This window comes from Protopterus annectens, chromosome 1.part0 (assembly GCF_019279795.1).
Source record: "Protopterus annectens isolate FY-2018-M chromosome 1.part0, PAN1.0, whole genome shotgun sequence".
In the NCBI taxonomy this organism is placed as follows: domain Eukaryota; kingdom Metazoa; phylum Chordata; order Ceratodontiformes; family Protopteridae; genus Protopterus; species Protopterus annectens.
Window position 1 is genome coordinate 741,082,032 of NC_056725.1, and position 22,369 is coordinate 741,104,400.

The window sequence follows — 22,369 nt, forward strand, 5'->3', positions numbered from 1 at the left end:
CCTGCCAACCAAGGCATGACAGCTGTTTACTGTCTGTACTGTAAACATACATGTCTCTCAAGTGTCATGATTTCATGTTATGTAATTAATAGTTTGTAATACAGCTGTCACAGGATTACCATGGAAATGATTGCCTAGATTGCAAAGTATTAACAAATCAGTCCACACAACACCATGGTAGTTATATAGGTTCACCTGATGTGCAAATGTACTGTGTAGTTGTGTATCCACGGTTGTTACTGCTTGTCCATTAGTGTCCCATGTAAATAGCTTGAGGTTTGTAATCACTGTAGACATAAACACAATACAAGCCTGTAGAGTAGATAGTAGTACTGTTGTCAAAGAAATAACCAAGAATGTTACTAATGGACTGTTTTTCTCTCTCTCCCCACCCCTTATCTTCATTTATTTCTTATTGTTATTCATTGGTTATGGTTTACTATTAACATATGTTGTTACATTAACTGTATTTTGGGACATGTTTTATTATTGTTTTGTTTTATAATGGTTGCATATTAATATATCTTGTTAAATTACCTACTTTGTTGGCATTATGCTGCAACTGTTACTGGCATGCTGTTAACATACTGACTGTTCTGTTATTTATTGTTGTGTTTCACATAATTTGCATTGATATGTAATTGGGTTATTTCCAATGTTCTGGCATGCTGTTATTACTAACAATATTTTGTTAATAACTAACCTATACTTATTGCTATACCTCCATCACCACAACATGTCAGGGTAGGCCGGTTCTGGCTAATCTGCCTACTTTGCCTCAATCAGCCATGGCACTGGGTTCTGGTATGGTGGTGCCCCCTCCACTATCCCTGCACCATCTGCAGCATTGGATGTTAACACCTCAAGGGTCAGGGCCTGGTGTCCCCCCTGGGAGCTGTGGTGGAGGGGCTGTTGTCACCCACGCTGAACTGCCAGTCATGGTGCAAAGAATTGTTCATTGGAGCTATGAACGCCACCTGCACTGGAATGATGGCATGCTGGCTGACCTGGTGGGGCAGCCTCACCCCTGGCACTCAACCTCCAGCACAGCCATCCTTGGGGCAGTGAAGGAGCAGTCTCAATAGTCCCATGGGTGGTGATGTGAGACACTGCTGCCATCTGGAGGCACATCTGGATTCCACAACACCATCTGGATCCAAGATGTTCAGCACCCTCATGTGTCACACACCACCCCTGTCTGCTGTCTTGTCTGTCTGTGAATGCATCCTCTCCTACCCAACTTACCTCCCCACATGTACCTATAGCCCTTCCCCAACATTCCACTCTTACCATAATAAAAAAAAATGGGCACCTGTCCTCTCCAAAAAATATCGCCCTATACATAGCATTCCATTTCAGACACATGTCCCCTGGACACAAGTAATTTGGTCCAATTGGCTTGATAACACAGTTATCTTGTCCTCACCCCTCTCTCTGTGGTTTGAGTGTCCAAATTCATGTACAAATTTTGTCAAAGTGCACAGCTGTTGCTGTACAAGAAATGGATAGCTATGGTTCTTTTCCTACACCTGTCCTACACATCCCTACCTGCCTTTCACTATGGTTTTCCCCTGCTTGCCCCCATTTCACCACTTTCCTATCACCGCCTTTTTCTTTCTTTATATTTTTTTAGCATGCATTTGCATGGAGCTGTGCGCACCTCACTGCATCACTTCGCTTAGCTGAGCTTAAATGGGGCTTTAATGATTAAATTTGTTTATTAAATTGTCAGACATATGTACAAAGCAAACACCACTGCCATGTTTGAAACCCGAGCCCCTCAACACCTATAGCATACTGCATTAACTTGTCACACCACACAGATCTTAATTCAAACAGGTGCTTTCAGCAAAACATAGTGATTGCCACTTACAGTCACTGGGTGTGTCTCAGATGGGCTACACGCCATGCCACACTGCACAAACTGGAATAACATTTAATGGGAAAAATGGGAGTGTACCGTGGACTCTGGTGCAATAATACACCACTCTACAGCCACATACAATAATAGAGACACATGAAGCCTGTGATAGCAGGTAAATGTGCTTTTTTATCAGCAACATGAAGAAACACACCTGGGAAGGCATCAATGCTAAAGTACATGTTCAACTGGGACCCTGGTGCAGAAATACAGCCATAGAAAGCCATGTACATACTGATGGAGGCAGACAATGTGTGTCACAGCCTGTATGTATGCACATATACCTTGCAAATACAGCTGTTATAGCAGTGACTCAGGAGCTCAGTCTGTTAAATGCTTTGCATACTGTACATTTTGCCACATACAGTCCTGGGTTCATATCCAGTTTTGTGTTGTAGTTCAAGTACATTTTTGTGAAGACAGCAAGTAATGACTGAGTCATGCAATATTTATCCACACAGCTTACTGCTAATTAATGAACTACTATCCAGTTTTGCAAGTCAAAGGCCTGCAGGTAGGGACACATTGCACATATCTGTATAGCCTAACTATATGTCGCCTACTACTCTGTTATTGGCACAGTTGCAAAACAGATGTAGCTTAACCACATACCTTGATTGGACTGCAAAGGGTACCCTTACCCTGGCTTTGCCATAATGACAGGGCTGACACAGCTGCCGCAGTTACATGTACAGCTTGTTGTCCTCCAAAGTGTTCACACTCCACGTGTGTTCTAGGCTGCAACAGCAGCTGCAGCTTGTAACATGCACAGCTGTATGTAAAGGTAGCTGCTACAGACCTACCATACCTTCCAACCAAATAGAACAAGGAATCCAGACACAGCCACATGTAATGGGGAGGACAAAGGCCCACAGATAGGGACATGTTTAACAGTTTGTTCCTAAAAAGATAGTAAGCTGATAGAATAACAGCTATCGCATTAGCAGTCATATTCTGATGGGTATGAAGTCTGACAGTTAAATGTCTGTCTTTCATTACTGACTTCAACCCACATTGTGTGCTGGTGAACTACCAGATGACCCCAATGTCATTGGACATTGACCAAACATATGAGGCAAAACTGTGGGCATACTGCATAAATCTCTACAGTTGACAGTTATGGTACCTACCCTCTGCGATGCTGTAGTCTCCACACCTCAGTAATATCCATCTTAGCAACTAAGAAAGGGGCCCAGGTTTACATGAAGGCCTTATATATCGCACTGGGCTGGCATGTCATTGGCTAATGATAGAGCAATTCAGCTGTTTTGGCTGCAATTATTAAATCTGATCCACAGATTGGTGCAGAGGCAATTACCTGATAATGAGCAGTAGACAGCTAGTTATGGGGAACAGGTCTGTATGAGACATCACTCACACAGAGAGCATATTTTCAAAAGATTACCAGAAGCAAAGTTCAACAAAGGAGTACTGCACTCCACCAGGTATGTAATTGATTTCTCCATATGACATAATGCAGATGGGAGAATGGAGGTATGGGGAACAGGGATTACAGCAGTAAGCCTATCTTAGATCTATGGTGATGAATGTCATTGATACTCTGCTGTCCTGTACCTAAAGGCATGCCTCTCATCTGTCCCTAATTTTTACTCACATCTTAGCTCTGTCCCTGTTGCCTCGTACAATGGTTGGCTGTCATACAAAAGCTAGTGGGTTACATGTAATGCATAGTGACAATAATAAGGGTTTACCCTACTGTAATGTCAAATGATATACTATAAGACACCTCCTCTCATTCTGTCAATGTCTCACATAAATAGTTCTAACATTTTAACAGTGTTGCTGAATGTCCCATATGTACTCTGGTGAAGTCCCTGATTCTGTTGACATTTATCCCTGTTTGGTTGAGAGTTATGTCTAACATGCCTGTCAACCTCTTACAGCAAGAAATCAGGATTGAGCCATACTTAATGGGGGACAAGGGCCCAAACCTAGCAACACTGCTTAAATATTGCCCATACAAAGTAAGAAAGTGAATAGAATAACAGATATTACAGTAGCATAACTGTGTTCTGAAGGGTAAGACATCTGAAACTCAGATGTCTGTCTTTATTCTCTGACAGCAACCATCAATGGTTGGCCAACCATTTATCAGAAATCCACACTTTTGTGTGAAAATGAACAGACGTATGAGTTAAACATCTTAACCTACTGCAAACATATGTATAGTTGAGAGGTATGATGCCTACAGGGAACATATACTACGGCAAGTTTGCATTGTTTTCTGTCATTGTGGCACACTGGTGTTGCTGGACTGTCCCCATATAGTGATTGTAATAGCACACTGCTATTTATCTGGCAGTGTATGTATGACATATTAGTGGGTGTTTATTATAGGGGACACACCATAGTAGACTGCAGTGCTGGGTATAGGAACATACAGCAGAATCTTTCATGGAACACAGGGACATATCCCAGTATTGCTACTATCTTGGTGGTATCCACATATGTAGTGTGTTGCCAGGCAGTGGGATATGATGTGTGAGGGAGCAGTGGATAGTGCAGGCCATTATGGGTATGCTGGATATGTACATAGTGGATGTCCACATATCTGGTCCTGTAATGTGTTCCCCTTTTGTTGCCTTTTAGGAATCATGTACTATGGAAGACATGCCCCCTTCACAGATACGGAGAATGATAAAATAGTTGATGGACTGAGACAGCACCATCAGATCTTGTTGTCCAGGGGAGGCATAATCGGGAACAGTTGGCAGCATTGTGTGCAGACCTTGTGCATGATGTCAATAAGATAGGCCAACAGGAGAGGACCTATGAGCAGGTCCGACATCAGGCAATAGACGTGCTGAATGCTGCATGACAAAGGGCAGCTGATGTTGCCAGTGATCATGTCACCACCAGTGGAGGCCTGCAAGGGAACAACCATTATTGGCTACAGAGGAATTTCTGGCAAACCTAGGAACACATGACAGCTCACAGGCATCCATCATACCATGCATCGTGGAGGTGCGTGCCACAGTGTCCACAGCAGAGGAGCATCCAGGTAAGTGTAATGTGTTCACCAGTGTAATACTGTATCAGTCATTGTGGCAAGCTGTACATGGGTGTCAGGTCTATCTGCATTGGGGGGGGGGGATTGGGGTTTATGGTCAGTTGTGCACACATACTCAGTCAGTAATATAGCCAGTATCACAGTAGCTACTGCGCATGTGGATGTATGCACATATTACCTTGTAGTGATGCAAAATTTGGTGGTGCTGACAATACCTTTCCCTCACTTTTTCATAGGTCCATCAAGTGTGGTCCAGGTCTGTGGTCCTGTACCTGGTAAGTGCAATACTGTTTTTACTGATCATATATACCCTATGAAAGTTAAGAGCTGCCATATTGCCCTATGTACAAATGTTGTGTTTAACCAGACTAGTATATTTGTACGTTCCATTCTGGAACAGTTAACTATGGTTCATAGACTGGGTTATTAATCTTGGTATAATAAAATAAGCAAATTTGCTACCAACTCAAAAAACTCCTCCCACCACTGCCACTCTCTCCATACTGTACAGTGGCTCCAACTTCCCAATTACTTGACCTTGCTCAAACTCACTAATGCCCATAAGCTTATCTACAAACCTACCAGCTGCCCCACTCTCTCTACTGCACTAAGCCCCTACATCCCTAACCGCTCACTCAGATCAGAAAACCAAAACCTCCTACAAATCTACAAATCCTCTCAAACCCCTGACCACATCCTACTTACCTGCTCCATTTCTAAAGTTTGGAACTCTCTCACTCCCACTCTTCACAATACCCCCAACCTCACCAAATTTAAATCTCCTTTGTTCTCCCATCTTACTACTAAATGGATATGCCCATCCCATTCCCCAACATAAATTCCCCCTCTAGCCATTAAACTCTCCACTCTCTGCTACAACTACTACTACAATCTCCCCATTATACCTTAATGGGACTGTCACCCACTGCACCCTCCTCTCTCTTATTCTAACTCTTGTCCTAATTTGACAAAAAAATATACATCTTCACATGCATTCTTATATGTCTTTATCAAAATATGTTTATCACATTCATTTTATTGTATTGTTTCCTGTATTTCTCTGGGAATCTATTGAGCATTACCACATCTATCATATTGTATTGCACACTGTATGTTTTCTAAACAATGAGAAAATTTTGATTGTATATATTGTTTGCACTGTAAGTGTTCATTGGAGCTTTTCTCCACAGGCCTCTACTGAAAACGGGCTCTTCATGGCCCAGTGGACTTCCCTGGTTATCAAACTGAAATGAATAAATAAATATTTGAATGACCATCAAAACGTTTATACTTATAGTTATGAGTGGCTACGCAGCCTGGTATACATGAGGAAATTACTCTAAGATGATTGTTCAAACACAAAAGGGAGATGGTACATACCTGAGGCAATGACACTTGTACTGGCATATCATGCTAAAGATAGGTGTACTGGGTTTTATATGTAGTTCTACCACATATAGTGTCATATTGCATAACTTACAGGCAGATTGTACTGGCAACTTTAGCTGGATGGGGCTGAAGTGCATGTTAGAAGGGCTTGACTTGTCTGTGCATGTTGGTGTGAGGTTGTCTGTTGTACATGGGAGTGTAGATGAGATGTGAGACTGGAAATGCAGTTGTCGATCCTCATTTGTATGAGTCTGTGTGGATTACCATACATAAAAGTGCAGGTAGTAATGTACTACTTTTGTCTTGGTTTTCACAGGTGACCAGAAGGTTGGTGTTTGCCCCCCTCACAACCTGATGTCAGTGTCTCATCAGACTCTGATGATGATGGTGGCCATAGTGAGGCACAGGTGGGGTTGTTGGGACCTAATCTGTCCCAGAGGTTGACATCCCTCTTCTGCCCCCACTGCCACTGCATACCATACCTCTCAACGTCTTAGCTCAAGAAATCTGAACAAAGCCTAAGATAATGGGGGTGTGGTACAAAGGCCCATAAATAGGGACATATTTTAAATATTGCTCTTATAAATTTCGAAAGTTTATAGAATAACAGGTTTTGTATTAACATACATTTTTGTAAAGCTATAAAGTCTGCAACTGAAATGCATGCCAATATTTAATGACATTAATCCTCAATGAGTTGCCAGAAAAGTGCAGATTTTATGACGAACAAACCAAAAATATCAAGCAAAATTCTGTAAATTCTGCAAACATCTGGACAGTTGCAAGGTATGCTGCACACAGTCAGTATGCCCACACATACCCAGTCCCTAGAGGCCAAACACAGGTATTGGAAAGTCAAAGGGTGGCGACACTGAACAGGACAGTGTGACAACCATGGCATCAGTGAGTGTAGACACTGGCCATAGCCAGAGAGCTGGCGAGATCCCACACAGCAGGATTGACAGGGGTACTTGTAGGAGGACTGCTGTCCATCCACCACCTGTTGCAAGTGTCACATCATGGGTCATTCAGCACATGTTTTGGACTATCATGAAGGCACAGGCATGTTCTGAACTCAACACCAGATGGATGCTTAGGGTTATGGATGCAGCACAGTCTGACATCCATGACAGCCGCCACCACATTGGGGACACCCTGGATCAGTTCACTGATGCAGTGGACAGACAATGGACTGAGACAGTGTCTGTCTTGGACTGCACATTGTCTGTACTGGAACATTTGGTTGGAGTTGAGTGTCGGATACGTGGATGTAGGTCAGCAACACCATCTGCTGAGTGTCCCCATGGCCATGCACAGTCATGCTTCCATAGTAGCAGTACCTCCAGCACTACAGAAGAAAGTGTGCTGTCCACACCATGACATGGCAGGCCATGGATGCATGGTCCTGAGAGGTCCTGTGGGGACACAACCTCAGCAAACAGCAGTCACTTTCAGGTACTAGCACTGCATCTGACCTAGGCATGGTTGTGCCAATACTACTCCTGGCAGAGCCAGTTCCTGTGTTTGTGGCCAGAGAAGGTGAACTGTCCACTCTACCATGTACTGTTCATAGTTGTCCAACATGCACACGTGTAGGCTAGCACTGGGCTTGACTGTGTACAAGCACACGCTTAACCACCACTGTCACATGCAGGTCACCAACAAACACAGATGTCACCTCTCCATGGTCCATCCAACCCGCACCCCTTCCCAACTCACACACATGCTGTCAACTGTTTGGCACAGCCTAGGCCATCTGGCCACATCTGTGCCATCTGTGCCATTGATGCAGAGAAATGCTACTATGTGTCTGATGCACAGGGTGTCTACATTACTTGACGTGTACTTGTATAGTGCATTTTTATTTTGCCATGTCACTTGTTGTGAGCCACAACAGGTACAGTATGCTGTCGTGTCATGACTACACATCACACTTTGTGTATCTTTGTTGCATGATGTTGGACTGGCGGTAGTATTACAGAATGACAGGTGTGTCACAGACCTGTGTATGTTTCTGTTCCAGGAGTCTGAGGGGATAAACTATGGACACAAGGCAGCAATACAGCAGCACAAGATGGCATGGCAGCACAGCAGAAATATGACATCAGCAAGGTACGGCAGTATATATGAATGGCTCCATAGGTGCATATGTGTAGAACTGTCTATCAGGGACAATGCGGGCAGTCAGCATAATCATGCATTCATACTTTGTGATAAGTTGTGAAACCCTTGCTATGTATCATCCATGTTTTCTGAACTTACACTCTAAAAGGTGTGGTGATGGAGTTGACTCATCTACAAATATCCTGTGTTGGGGTCAGACAGGTGGCAAACATCAGTTATGATTATGTAGAGGAGGGCAATTTTGGGACAGCAGTTAGTCACATGGCCATAACATGCATAACCATTGCACAGAGATAGCCCATATAGACATGTCCATAGTGCTACAAGGGGATATACTTACACACACTGACACACACAGATTTGGCTGATGTGAAATTAGAACCCCTATCTATCTACTACTGCTACATACTATAGCTCTCAGTACTTATTACATCCACCACAGAGTTTATTTGATATTAGACTGTCTGCCAGTGTTCTTAAGGTGGATGACATCAGTAGGCCTTGTAGAGGAGGGCAATGTAGAGGCTAGCAGTTAGTCATACGACCATAAAATGCATAACCATTGCATGGCGATAGCCCATATGGGCATGGCCATATTGCTGCTAGGGGATATATTTACACACGCAGAGTTGGATGATGTGAGATTAGAACCCCTACTAATCTAATCTACTATTTTACACTATAGCTTGCAGTAATTATTGCATGTACCACAGAGTTTATCTGATATTAGACTGTCTACCAGCACTCTAGCCTATATGTCAGCACTCTAGACCATATGGGCATGTCTGTAGTGCTGTAAGGGAATAGATTTATACACGCACACAGAGTTGGCTGATGTGAGATCAGAACCCCTACCTATCTACTATTATACACTGTAGCTCGCAGTACTTATTGCATGCATCACAGGGTTTATCTGATATTAAACTGTCTGCCAGCACTCCTAAGGTGGATGACATCAGCAGGCCTTGTGGAGGGCAATGTAGAGACCAGCAGCTAGTCAGAGTGTTATAAAATGCATAACCATTGCACAGAGATAACCCATATGAGCATGTCCATTGTGCTGCAAGGGGATACACACACACACACACACACACACACACACACACACACACACACACACACACACACACACACACACACACAGACACACACACATACATACGCATACACACACACACACACACACACACACACACACAGAGGTAGCTGATGTAAGATTAGAACCCCTACCTATCTAGTATTATAAACTATAGCTCGCAGTACTTATCACATGCACCACAAGTTATGTCTGTTGTATATGTGATTGCAGGCACAGTGCTTGTGAAGTAAGCAAAGTAGCCTTACATTGGACAGCATGTGTGGCTGCAGAGTGATATTGCTTGGTACTGTTATTGTACCTAGTGTCCTAGGAGTGGGATACCTGTTAATATCCCTGCTATGTGTGTGTACAGTTACCAGTGTAGCCATATCTGGCTGGTTGCAATTAGACAGGCAAATATGTGGCCAGGGACAGTGTGGCCTGTCCAAGACATGCATTGAAACCATTGTACATTACAACACCTGCTCACCTGTGTCTGTCTACAAGGTGACATTCCGCAGGCACAAGTGTCTGTTGGTGAGTGGATTATGTACTGTTGCAACCTTGGTCTGGTTCCTTCAGACAACTGTTGTGATGTGTACATGGAGGTAACCTCAGCATTCTGAGGGTATGTGGGGACATTCTTACATCCCAACACACACACACATATATATATATATATATATATATATATATATATATATATATACAAATATACAGTATATATAAATGTGTATAACAGGGATGTCTCTTTTAATGTTGCTGTGTGTGTACATTATGTAAATGCATTAGGCAGATATATGTGGTCAATCTAAGTATCATTTTAATATATATATATATATATATATATATATATATATATATATATATATATATATATTGGTATCATATGTATATGTGATACATGCTGATAGATACACTTATCATGTGTGAGGGGGATAGGGGACAGACAGATAAGTATACGTAGCTGTCTGCATGTACAGACATATTTCCACATAGCTGGTCTTTGTGAGAAAGAGGCAACAACAGACTTTTGCTCAAGTTAGCTATGTGTAGGAGCATACATAGTGTCAATACTTACAAGCTGACTCCGGGCCACAGCTACCTGTATTCCAGTCCAGGATTTTGTCTGCTGCAGACATTGGCTGCTGCACCTGTTTCCACAATACAGCACTTCCCTGAAATTGTCCAAGGTATTCCCTGGCTATGTGCTGTACTTAATATATGACTGACATATATAATGTAACACCACACACAGAGTGACAGTCTGCATACCTCTCACTGTACATATGCTTGCAGAACATCCAGCATTTTGTCCCATATGTCTGGTCTGTTCTTCATACATTTGTGGTGTTGCAGTATAATACTGTATAATTCAGTCACTGACTTGTACTAACTACTAACACATTTAAGTAATGGCCTTTACATCCTGCAGCTATTCTGCTCTGTTGCAACCTGCTGTTATACTAGTCACCTTCTATGTTCATCAGAGCATGTGTCATGTCTTGTCTGTAGTTTTGGCTCTTTGTACCCCCATTCTCTCTGACTTTGTCCAGCATGGTTGCAGGAACAGATTGAGGACTATGATAGTCTGTGGGAATACCACCATATGAGTACCTCATATGCAAAAGGTGAGAATGTTGCCAGATTCAAACCATCAAAACCATCACCCATACTAACATCTCTTGCCTTGTGAACCACAACAGCTATCAGAGAGAGAGGTGTCATTCCTCGCACAATCAACAGCATGCAGACATACATTGTCACTCCTGCATTACATGAGACATACAACATGTGGCTATGTTCTATGTCACAGCCCTGGAATTGGCTGGTCTGCTGATATATCATTGCAGTCTTACTGTTACAGCAGTTATATGGGAACGCTGATGTGTTGGGGGTAGGGGAATAACAGCACACGATCTTCTGGCATAGACAGAAGTGCAAATATCATGTGACCTCACTGTTTAACATCTCCCTCGATTACTGTAGTGAATATTCCAACCATGAGGCCTAGTGAATATTAAGGAACACACACTATTGAACTGGGCATCTGTAGTCCCATGTGGATATTACATCTCTCCAAATAGCCTACTATATTCCCTTCCATACATGCAGCATGTCCATACATATGATAGCATATTATAGTGCTCCTTACAAGTGGTGTGGAGGTGAGTGACTTTCCTTGTAAATGCAGCAGTTGACAGAACTGTAGTTCAGGACTGACTCTGTTTGATGCATGCAGTAGACAGCCAATACATGGTCAAGTACAGGTTGTGTGGGTTGTCTGGCATCATTTTTACTGTGTGTATTGCTAGTCAGAGTAAGGTGTCAGTTCCTAGGGCCCAAGGTTGTCAGTGTATGTGTTATGTGTTGTCTTTTGGCCAAGGCCAGGGCATACTGGCCATGCCATCGTCCACCTACAGGAACATCCTCAGGAGGTTTCCTCCTCTGAGTTCTGTGTCAGAGTGGCTGTTGGGACCTAGGCACTGATGATGGGCTGTGTATCCCTTCCCTTTCCTAATCCTGCTGTAGCTGTTTCTACAGGATCATACTGTGTAGCATATTGTGTAGCATGGCACATACTATGAATATCTGTGCACATGTGGCTGGAAAGTACTGCATGGCTCCACCAGATATATCAAGATACCAGAACCGTGACTTCAGCAGCCCAAACACATGCTGTATGATGTTCTTAGTTTATGTGTGTGCCCCATGTTGGTGTTCTTCTGTGGGTGTCTGTGCATTTCTGATGGGTGTCATCATCCATGGTTCCAGTGCATAGCCAGCATCCCCCAGAAAATGACTGCATGGGATATCCCCCATAGCAAACATCTGGTACAGCAATGGTGCATGCCAGATATGGGACTCATGATAGCTGCCAGGGCTGCCAGCACTTGCATTCAAGATAATGCCCTGGGCATTGCACATGACTTGGCAGTTGATGGTGTAGCACCCTTCTCTTGATGTCAGCTTCTTCTTCTGTGGACACCAACACAGTTCTGTGCCTTACACAGATGGGATCTACAGACACAGATACCCATTTATGCTATTCAGTAACCCCACCTCATTGTATAGGTATCCATGCACACAACCTTGAAACTACACAGTTTCAGGCCCTGCTTCATTAGCAAAAGCACCATTCTACTATTGTAGATACTCCACACAAGGTCCTATAATACATTACTGTCACATACTAATAACTTTGTTTTTTACATTCTTTTTTATTTTTGTTTTTCATAAAATCATGTTTGCGCACTGCACAGTGCCACACAAACATACCCACATCATTAAAAGAAATACAATTAATTTAAATTATTTCCCATACGGTGTTGGACACACAGCAGATAATTTTGCACATATCTGTGTCTGCTATGCTATTTCTTTCCATCAGACTACACTTTTGCATCCCCTGTTGTCTGTTTAAAATCCTGTACATGGAATTTTTCTGTATACACTACAGACACCATCACAGGACCTGCAGGACTGCCTATCTGCTTGTTGGATCACTCTACCTCCCTCATTTGCATGCAATTATCCTGCTTATGAGGTGATTTGCATGCCATGAATACTTCCGCTTTGGCAAGTGCATGTGCGCTGCCCAGCTCTGTTTACTGGATCGCAAAGCTGCTTACTGTCATGTAAGCAGTGTGCCATGATGCCTACACAGAAGAAAAGTCCATATAGGCTTTATTAAATCCCTCAATGTTTAGTATGTTTGACCCTGGTAGATTTTTTACAATCTGAAGTAATTGTTGTTCCTGAATATGCGTTGTAAATAATTGTTTTACTAATGTTGTTGAATCAATATTATTCCAGTCTGTTTCTGGTAAATTTAAGTCCCCAGCTAATATTATTCTTCCCTCCTGTGTTTCATACAAGAAATGTATGAATTCCTCTAGGTCATCTGCACTTGACTTTGGTGGTCTATACACTCCAACAATTGTTATATGTTCCAGGGCTGTCTTCAGTTTCACAGGTACGCAGTCTCATTGAACATGTAATAATCACAGGTCTCATAACTATCTTTAATCCCTATCATAACACCTCCACCTGATTTTTTTATTTGAATGTCTGTTACAGTAAAAACATTTATATCCTGATAGAACTGGTTTGCAGTCATTGTTCTTTAACCATTTTTTACAAACAATAAAAACATCAATCTTGTGGGAATATAGCAAATTTTCCAATAAACAAACTATTATTAATGCTCCTGGCATTAACAACCAGCAGAGATGCTTCAAATGTTTCTATCTGCGAACTGTTAAATTTTTGACCTGGCAAAACTCCTGCCTAGTGTTTGTCAAATATTGCAAAATATCTGCTGCAAAAATTCTCTTCCCTGATCTTGACAAATGCACATAACTCTGTCTGAACACTCGTGTGCCCAAAACTAGGCTTGGATGCTCTACACATTCTCATTTTTTAAAACAGGACATTTTTCCATGTAGTTATTTACCCCAAGAATCTTTTCATTCACAGTGATCTGAATATCCTTTCTATAGGTGATTTGTGAAAAATGCGTCCTAACACCAGCAAAAGCTATAATATCTAAGAGGGCTATAAGTTCCCTACTAACAGTCAAAGAATCCTTGCGGATGACATAATTTGTACCAACATGAATAAAAATGGATCCATACTTCGTAACATTAAGGCATTCCAAGGCTTGTCTCACATCTTCTATGTTTGCTCCTGGCAAGCATAACACTATTCAATGTTCATTATCTTCTCTGCAAATATAAGTATTAGTTCCTCTAATAATTGAATCTCCAATTACAACAATATCTTTGCTGGCCAGCTCTGAAGAATCTTCAGCTTCTAATACAGTAATATCTACTCTATAAATTGTTATGAAGGATAGATCTTCATCACCATTAGTCATATTAATCCCACTGTTTTCATTGTATATTAAATTCTCATCCAGGTGGTATTGTAAATCCACAGCTTCACCCATGTAGTCAGCATCTGTCTTTCTCTTCTTTTTTTCTTACAGTAATGTTTTTCAATCCATCCACGTTCAGTTTTGAATTCTTCTTTTTCACCTGCCCCTTGCCTCTTTTTGCTAGCTTCTCTGTTGGAAAAATAATGCCTTTTTCTGTAGACTGAAAGTTTTCTGATAGAAAAATAGTATAATTCCCTGTAACCTGTGTGTTACACAACAAAGCAGTGTCATTTTCATTAAGTCTGTCTAGTATTTGGTTATTCCTGCTTCATTTCCTACTTGGTGCACTGTTTTTGTGTATGTTTTGGTTTTGTTAGTTTTATGAACTTGGTAAAATATGTGAATCATTTCCAGATTACCTATTAACATGTTCTTCAATCCATCCACGTTCAGTTTTGAATTCTTCTTTTTCACCTGCCCCTTGCCTCTTTTTGCTAGCTTATCTGTTGGAAAAATAAAGCATTTTTCTGTAGACTGAAAGTTTTCTGATAGAAAAATAGTATAATTCCCTGTAACCTGTGTGTTACACAACAAAGCAGTGTCATTTTAACTATGTGTTCTCTTTTCTTTACAGTCATTAATCTATAGCAATATCTATATCTTTATCTATATCTGTATTTATATCTATATCTATCTAGGTGTGTGTGTGTGTGTGTGTGTGTGTGTGTGTGTGTGTGTGTGTGTGTGTGTGTGTGTGTGTGTGTGTGTGGAATATGTAGGATTTGGTATAGTTTTGTGACAAGTGGTGAAACCAAAAATAATGTCAAAGGTTTTGATGTCAAGAAAGGGGCAACTGGCTACATTTATTAGAGTTGCTCTGAATGTCAGTACGGCCTAGTGATTTGGGTGGTCGTTATTTTTTTTTTCACTAAGTCTGTCTAGTATTTGATTATTCCTGATTCATTTCCTACTTGGTGCACTGTTTTTGTGTATGTTTTGGTTTTGTTAGTTTTATGAACTTGGCAAAATATGTGAATCATTTCCAGATTACCTATTAACATCAATCATCAACTCACCTCTAAGTGTTCTCTGGTTGCTTGAATGCTCACTGGGTAAATTTACTGTGATTCTTGTATGCCTGTTGCTGTGAGCTTGCTTAATGACTGCCTGGTCATTGTACCTCTGCTTTGTGAGCCCTCTTTCCAGAATAGTTTGAATTTCATAAGAAGAAGTATTCTTACTACTGAATGCTTGATTTATCACAATAATATCTTTACTGAGAACTTTTGTAGGAGACCATCTGTTTAGTATACTCTTATGTGTTTGAAATACACAAATTACCATCATACCTTTCAACTGTCCAGATTTTCTTAGAATGTCCAGATGTTGCCTCATTTTTAAGTGTTCCTCATAAAATTTGTATTTTCTGTCAAATCATTTGTAAATCATTGTAGACTGAAGTTAGAAAATAATAACAGGCATTTAAGTTTCAGACTTCACACCCTTCAGAAAAGTCATGCTAATGCAAAACCTGTTATTGTATCAACTGTTTAAGTTTGTAATGCAATATTTAAAAATGGTCTCTATTTTTTTGCATCTTTGCCTCCCCCCCCCATTATTTATGGCTTTCCCCAGATTTCTTCTTCTAAGAGGATCAGAGGTATGATTACCATACAGAAAAGCTAGTGCTGATTCTTGAAGGGTCAGATAGTCATTTTTGTCAATATCTACTTAATCAGCTGTCATCTATTAAGACATATTTATGTACTTCATAGCTCCTTTGACCAGCTTGTTCTGCTTGTATAGACATATGTGGCCAATATAACACATCACATGATTTTCTTTATATCTGGCAATGTCCAAATGAGACTCATATTCTTCTCAATACTTTCTTCCTAAACAAACTACAGCTATTAGTTTATTAGCTTTAAATAGTAGGCACTGTATGCAATTAATGTATTTTCTAAATGAAAGTAAGGTTGCATTTCTTTCCTCATTACATTCTTTTGTTCTGGCTAACTACCCAAAACTACTTTATTTAATCATCTGCACTTCATAATCACTGTCAATACATTTAAGAAATAATTTTATACATTTATTTTCATCTTTGCAGTAGACTCATTTCTAACATATTTATTCATATTTAGAATAATTCCATGGTCCGCATTCACGAAGGCTTGCACGGAGTCTAAGAGTAGAGTAAGACTCCAGACAGCGAATATATCTGCCGAGCAATCCAGGAACAGCCGGCAGGGGAGTGCATGAGAGCACCTAAAACTACCCTTGTACGGACAGTGTTATGTTATGCAAATTACCTCATTTGCTGCTGAAAGCTATGCAAATGAGGTAAATTTGTGATCCAAGAAACACTAACCTGTCCGAGTAAAAGTAGTGTTATTTGCAGAAATGTACTCTGTTGGTAACGGAGTACCGTTCTGCAAATAGCAAAACGGAACTATGACAGCTCCAAATAAAGGATGCATCCAGTTGAGGAAGCATGCCAATGGCCAAATATAAGGGCATTGCCATTTTTATCTGTTGCAAAATAATAAAAAATAATTTATTTTCCCGATCTCCAATGTTTAAGTATAGCGCAGCACCATGCAAACGTGCAACGCTCTAAAAACCAGCAAAAGATAAAAAATAAAAGCCAAAAATAGGCATTTTATTAAAAATATTCATCTGCCATGCAGGTGAATGGCAGGCTGAAGACAACATGGCAACTGAGTAGTGGTTGCTAAGAGGGGAAGCTCAGTCTGAGAGATGTGTCCAAGCATTACTAGGCAATCCTATGCAAATGAGGATAAGGATGGTGAATCCCAATTTTCCCTGCCATGTGAACCATGTGCCTAGAGTGTAAGAGTAGGATTAGGGGAGTAACAGAGTAGAAAATAGGTGACATCATGAGGGGGTATGTATCAAAGACTGTAAGCTTATTGGAGCAGAGTGGCATGTGTATGCTGCAAGTGACTCAGGACTGGAAGAAGAGTGTCTACAGTTGTCTTAACTGAAACCCAGAAACCGAAGGTGTACACCGTGGATATCACTAAAGTTTCTTGCAAAGATGCTTACACTGTGTGCGTGCGTGTGCATGCCTGTAAACCCGTCTAAGCCTGTGTGTACGTGTGTGCGCCCGTGTAAGCATGTGTAAGGCTGTCTAAGCCTGTGTGCGTGCATGTGCACCCGCCTAAGCCTGTGTAAGCCTGTGTGCTCGCGTGTGCGCTTGTGTGCACGTGTTTGCACTTGTTTGCACATCGCTGCCCCCTGTGGAAACAGAAAGGGAAAAGGAAGGAAAAGAAGTAGTAGGAAGTTAACCAAGGAGAACTAGCAGACCTGCCACGTGAAATCAATCAGAATCAGCCAATTACACAGGCAGTACACTAGCCCAGCCCAGCCCAGCACTTAAAACTCTGCAAACAACATTCCCCCATGTTTTTTCTTAGAAACACTGCAACACTGCAGTCTACAAAGAGAAGTGGAAACTTAAAAAGCTTAACTGAGACAAAAAAATGTTAGGGGCTGCCATTGCTATTATAAGGCAACATGTGCAAGATGCTGAGGGTGGTGCCATTGTGACTGCTACTGAGCAACCCACAGTGAGGAGACAGAGAAGGGTGCACATCCCCAGGGTAACCTACCAGGTACTACATGAGCTGGAGATAGTGGAGTGCTATAGAGTGGACAGAGACATCCTGCAGCAAATAGTTGAGCTGTGCAGGCCACGCCTCACACACAGAACCAACAGAGGGGGAATCCATCCCAGTGGAAACCAAGGTATGTGTTGGCCTAAGAATACTAGCAACAGGTACCTTCCAGAGACCAACTGGTGATATGATGGGGATTTCACAGGCATTAGCATCCAGGGTACTGCACCAGTTCCTGAATGCCATGTCAGCACATGTCGGTGATCATGTATATTTCCCCAATTCCCATGAGGTACTGGCCAGCAATATGCATCTCTTCCAGCAATTAGTGGAATACCCTGAGGTAGTGGGTGCAATTGACTGCATGCACATACACAACAAAGCACCAGCCGGTGAGCAGGGTAGGGCCTACATCAACCACAAGGGACTTCCACTCCATCAATTGCCAGGTCGTGTGCGATGCCCAGGGCATAATACTAAATGTGTGTGCTGGCTGGCCTGGAAGCTACCACGATTCCCATATCTGGCATCTGACACAGCTGTACCAGACATTTGCCAGTGGGGACATCCCTGACGGTCACCTAGTGGGGGATGCTGGATACGCTCTGGAGCCATGGCTGATGACACCCATCAGAAATGCAGACACACCTGAACAAGAACTCCATAATGAGACACACACACAAACACAAAATGTAATCAAGCATGTGTTTGGGATGCTCAAGTCACAGTTCTGGTGCCTGGACACATATGGTGGAGCCTTGCAGCACTCACCAACTACATGTACCCAAATTGTCATGGTATGTGCCATGCTACACAATATGATCCTGTGAAAACAGCTGCAGCATGAACAGCATGGGGCAGAGCCAAACAGCCCCCCAACATTGCCAAGGCCTGCACAGGAACAGCATGATTTGGAGGAGGAACAACCTGAGCCTGCCCCAGTAGGCAGATGGAGGCATGCCCAGTATGCCTTGGCCTTGGCAAAGAGGCAACACATAGCACATACACAGGCTCAGTAGGAACCCTGGAAATTATACCTCTGTCTGACTCGCACATAAAATAAAAGGGATGCCTAACTTGACATTACCTGTTTCCAAACATGTATAGGGAGTGTAGTATGTGGATCCGACATAAGCAGCCCTGCAGCACCACCTGAGGCATGATTGCCATGTTTTAAGCAATATAAAGCTGTGCTAAGCAGCTTTTACCAATATTTAGTATATGCAAACAAAATTGTCCGTGCTAACTAGCGCAATGTCAGGCAACGTTGAGCAATGTCGGGCAAAGTCGGGGAAAGTTGAACAAAGTCAGGTAAACATGCTCATATTAGCTTTACTGTCCCTTAAGCAGTCTGGTCTGCCCAGCATGAAAATAAAAAGCAGTGACAGGGCTCAAACCCAGGATACTGTGCACTATAGTCACAGTATTGAACCACTAAGCCATGAGAGCATTTCAGTAGCAAAGCCACAGCAGGACAATTGTACACTAATGCAAACACAAAGAAATGCTGTAACATGCCCCTAAAGAGGCATATGGGTAACCTCCCCCACAGGCCTATGAACACAGAGAACATCAGGCCAGGCAGTGTGATGTGGGTTGTGTAGGCTATGAAGTTGCAATCTAATATACGTGACATTGGATGCTAAGAAGTGTAGTACAGTTGTATGCCTCAAGCCAGTACGATAGGCAACAGTACAGACTGAAATGGTGTACCGTACATAGCAGTGCAGGCATAGCAAATGTGTATAAGTGTCAGGTGAACCCCTCATCCTATGTACACCCACGGTAACAATCAAGTGTGCCCCCGGGTAGAAATGTACAAAGAATAGCTGTCCTCCCTGTATGTAGAAATGTTGATAAGTCTATGCAAAGTGTCTCATGGAAGCCCTGCAGGCACAGCTTGATCCCTGTTGATCTATGACACAAAGGTGAGGCCTGCTGAAAAAATACAAATTGATTTTCCTTACACATATAGTATAAATGTCTATACCGGGCGTGCTCACAAACTCCAACAACTGTAGTGGATTTCATTCAGCATCACACTAAAAGGTCATACTGGGCATGCTCACACACTTAAATAAATGAAGCAAATGTCAGGCAACAACATACTGAAAGGTCATATTGGGCATGCTCACACACTTATGCTAAATACGGAGGTGATAATAAGGGATCTATGGACAAATGTGGATAGACATCTCTACTTCCATAAACACATTCACAAAGTTGTCAGAAAATCATGCTATGTGTTCACACAAACTTCCATGGTCTGTGCATGTAGGTCAAAGGAGGTTCCCACTACTCATCAGTCATCAGACCCGTCAGAGAGTACCACAACACACTTGCGATGAATCTGACTAGGCACGTTCAGCAGCCAGAAAGACCACTGAAGTACCCTAACAAGAGGATTACTGGCCTCAAACAGTTGCCCCATGCAACAAGACTGAATGTAACCCAATCTGTACTCTGTTGCATACTGTCTACTCAGGAGATCTCTGCCCAACAGACAGGTCCATGTCATGGCTACACTCAGATCTGTTCTGAGTTACAACTCAATGGCACTAAATATACAGACCCAACTGGTATTGCCAACATCCTGGCAGATAGGATCAGTGTTAACTTTACCCCCCTCTCACCCATGAAAGAGCACATCTCTATAATGAAAGAATGCAAAGTTGCTGTCATCATGGCTGCACAGGTAAAAAACAATCTCCAAAGCCAGTATCACAGCAGCCATGGGACCAGATAACTTCACAGGCTGTGTTCCACACAAACCACAGAATGAACAGGCACCACACTGATGTACCATGTGCAGTCATAGCCTCAATTCATGCTTTGTGCCTGCTGAATGGTGCACAGTGACGGTTATCCCACTACACAAGGGTGGAGACACCACGGACTCCAGGAACTAGCATCCCATTAGCCTGATGAGCCCGCTCTTCAAGGCCATGGAATGTATCATCATACAACATATAAAAAAATGACATTGGTAATCCCCAAACCCTGGACCACAACCATGTTGGGTTTGTAAAATGCGGATCATGTCTCCTAAACCTGATAGATGACATTGAAGCAGTCAACAAAACCGTAGACAAGGATAAGATGGTTCACACAGCCTATGTTGATCCTGCAACGGCTTACAACACCACCCCACACTCTGAAAGTATAGATAAACCCACTAAACTAGGTATAAATTGCTATGTCACAAGATGGGTTGCCAACAGGCTTACTGACAGAACACACATTGTGAAAGTAGCAGACTCCAAGTATGACTTTGGACCAGTGATGAGTGCAGTACCACAAAGTCCAGTCCTGTGTCTTGTCCTGTTTAGTATCTACTTCCCTGAAGAAAACTTTAACATGGAAGGTCTGTGGCTACTGAAGTTTCCAGAGGACTGCAAACTAGGAGCCATAATTGTAAACACTAAAGATGTGGACATTCTACAAAAGGGCCTCACTGAGACAGATGGCTGCTGTCAAAGCCATGGGCTCTAGCTCAATGCCAAAAGGTGCATTGTCATCCCCTTTGTTGAAAACTCTGTAGCCAAGAACTACAACATAGGCGGTAGTATACTTAACACTGAAAGTGTGACAAGAGACCTTGGGTCACAGGTGGACAGTGTACACAACTGTAATAATCGCATCCCCACAGTAGTCAGGAAACCCTGCTATGTGGCACACCTCATCACAAAATGTGTCTCATGCAGAATAGAAGAGGAGATTGTTCCCCACATGCAGAATAGAAGAGGACATTGTTCCCCACTACCCATCACTCACTAGAACTATAATAGAGTACAATGCCACTTTTGCTATGTACCTCACAAGACAACTACAACAACTGGAAAACCTGCAGCAATACCTCACAAAGAGCATTAGCAGCCTGAAATACATGCCATACACAGACCATCTCAAAATGCTCCATCTGTACTCCCTTGCATATCACCTACTCATGTGTGTTCACTGCCTAACATACAAAGCTATGTCAGATGCAGAGCTGTTGGGACATGCTCTACGTAAAACACTCACAATCCCTCTGACCTTCGCACCCCAAACCATGAGTTAAATACAAAAGGAAGGGGTGCACCCATTTACCTTATTGATACCCACACCTTCAGGTTAGTGGCACAGCATGAGGCCTTGGAGACCATGCAAGTGCAACTAACATTGGGCAAAGCTGCTCATCAGATTGTAACTTGCTACAGATCACCTACCTTGTCTCAGGAACCTCGCTTAGTATTCCTGAGAACAGTGGAAAATACAAAGGTCCTATCAAACACCATTATATGAGGTGATTACAACTACCCAA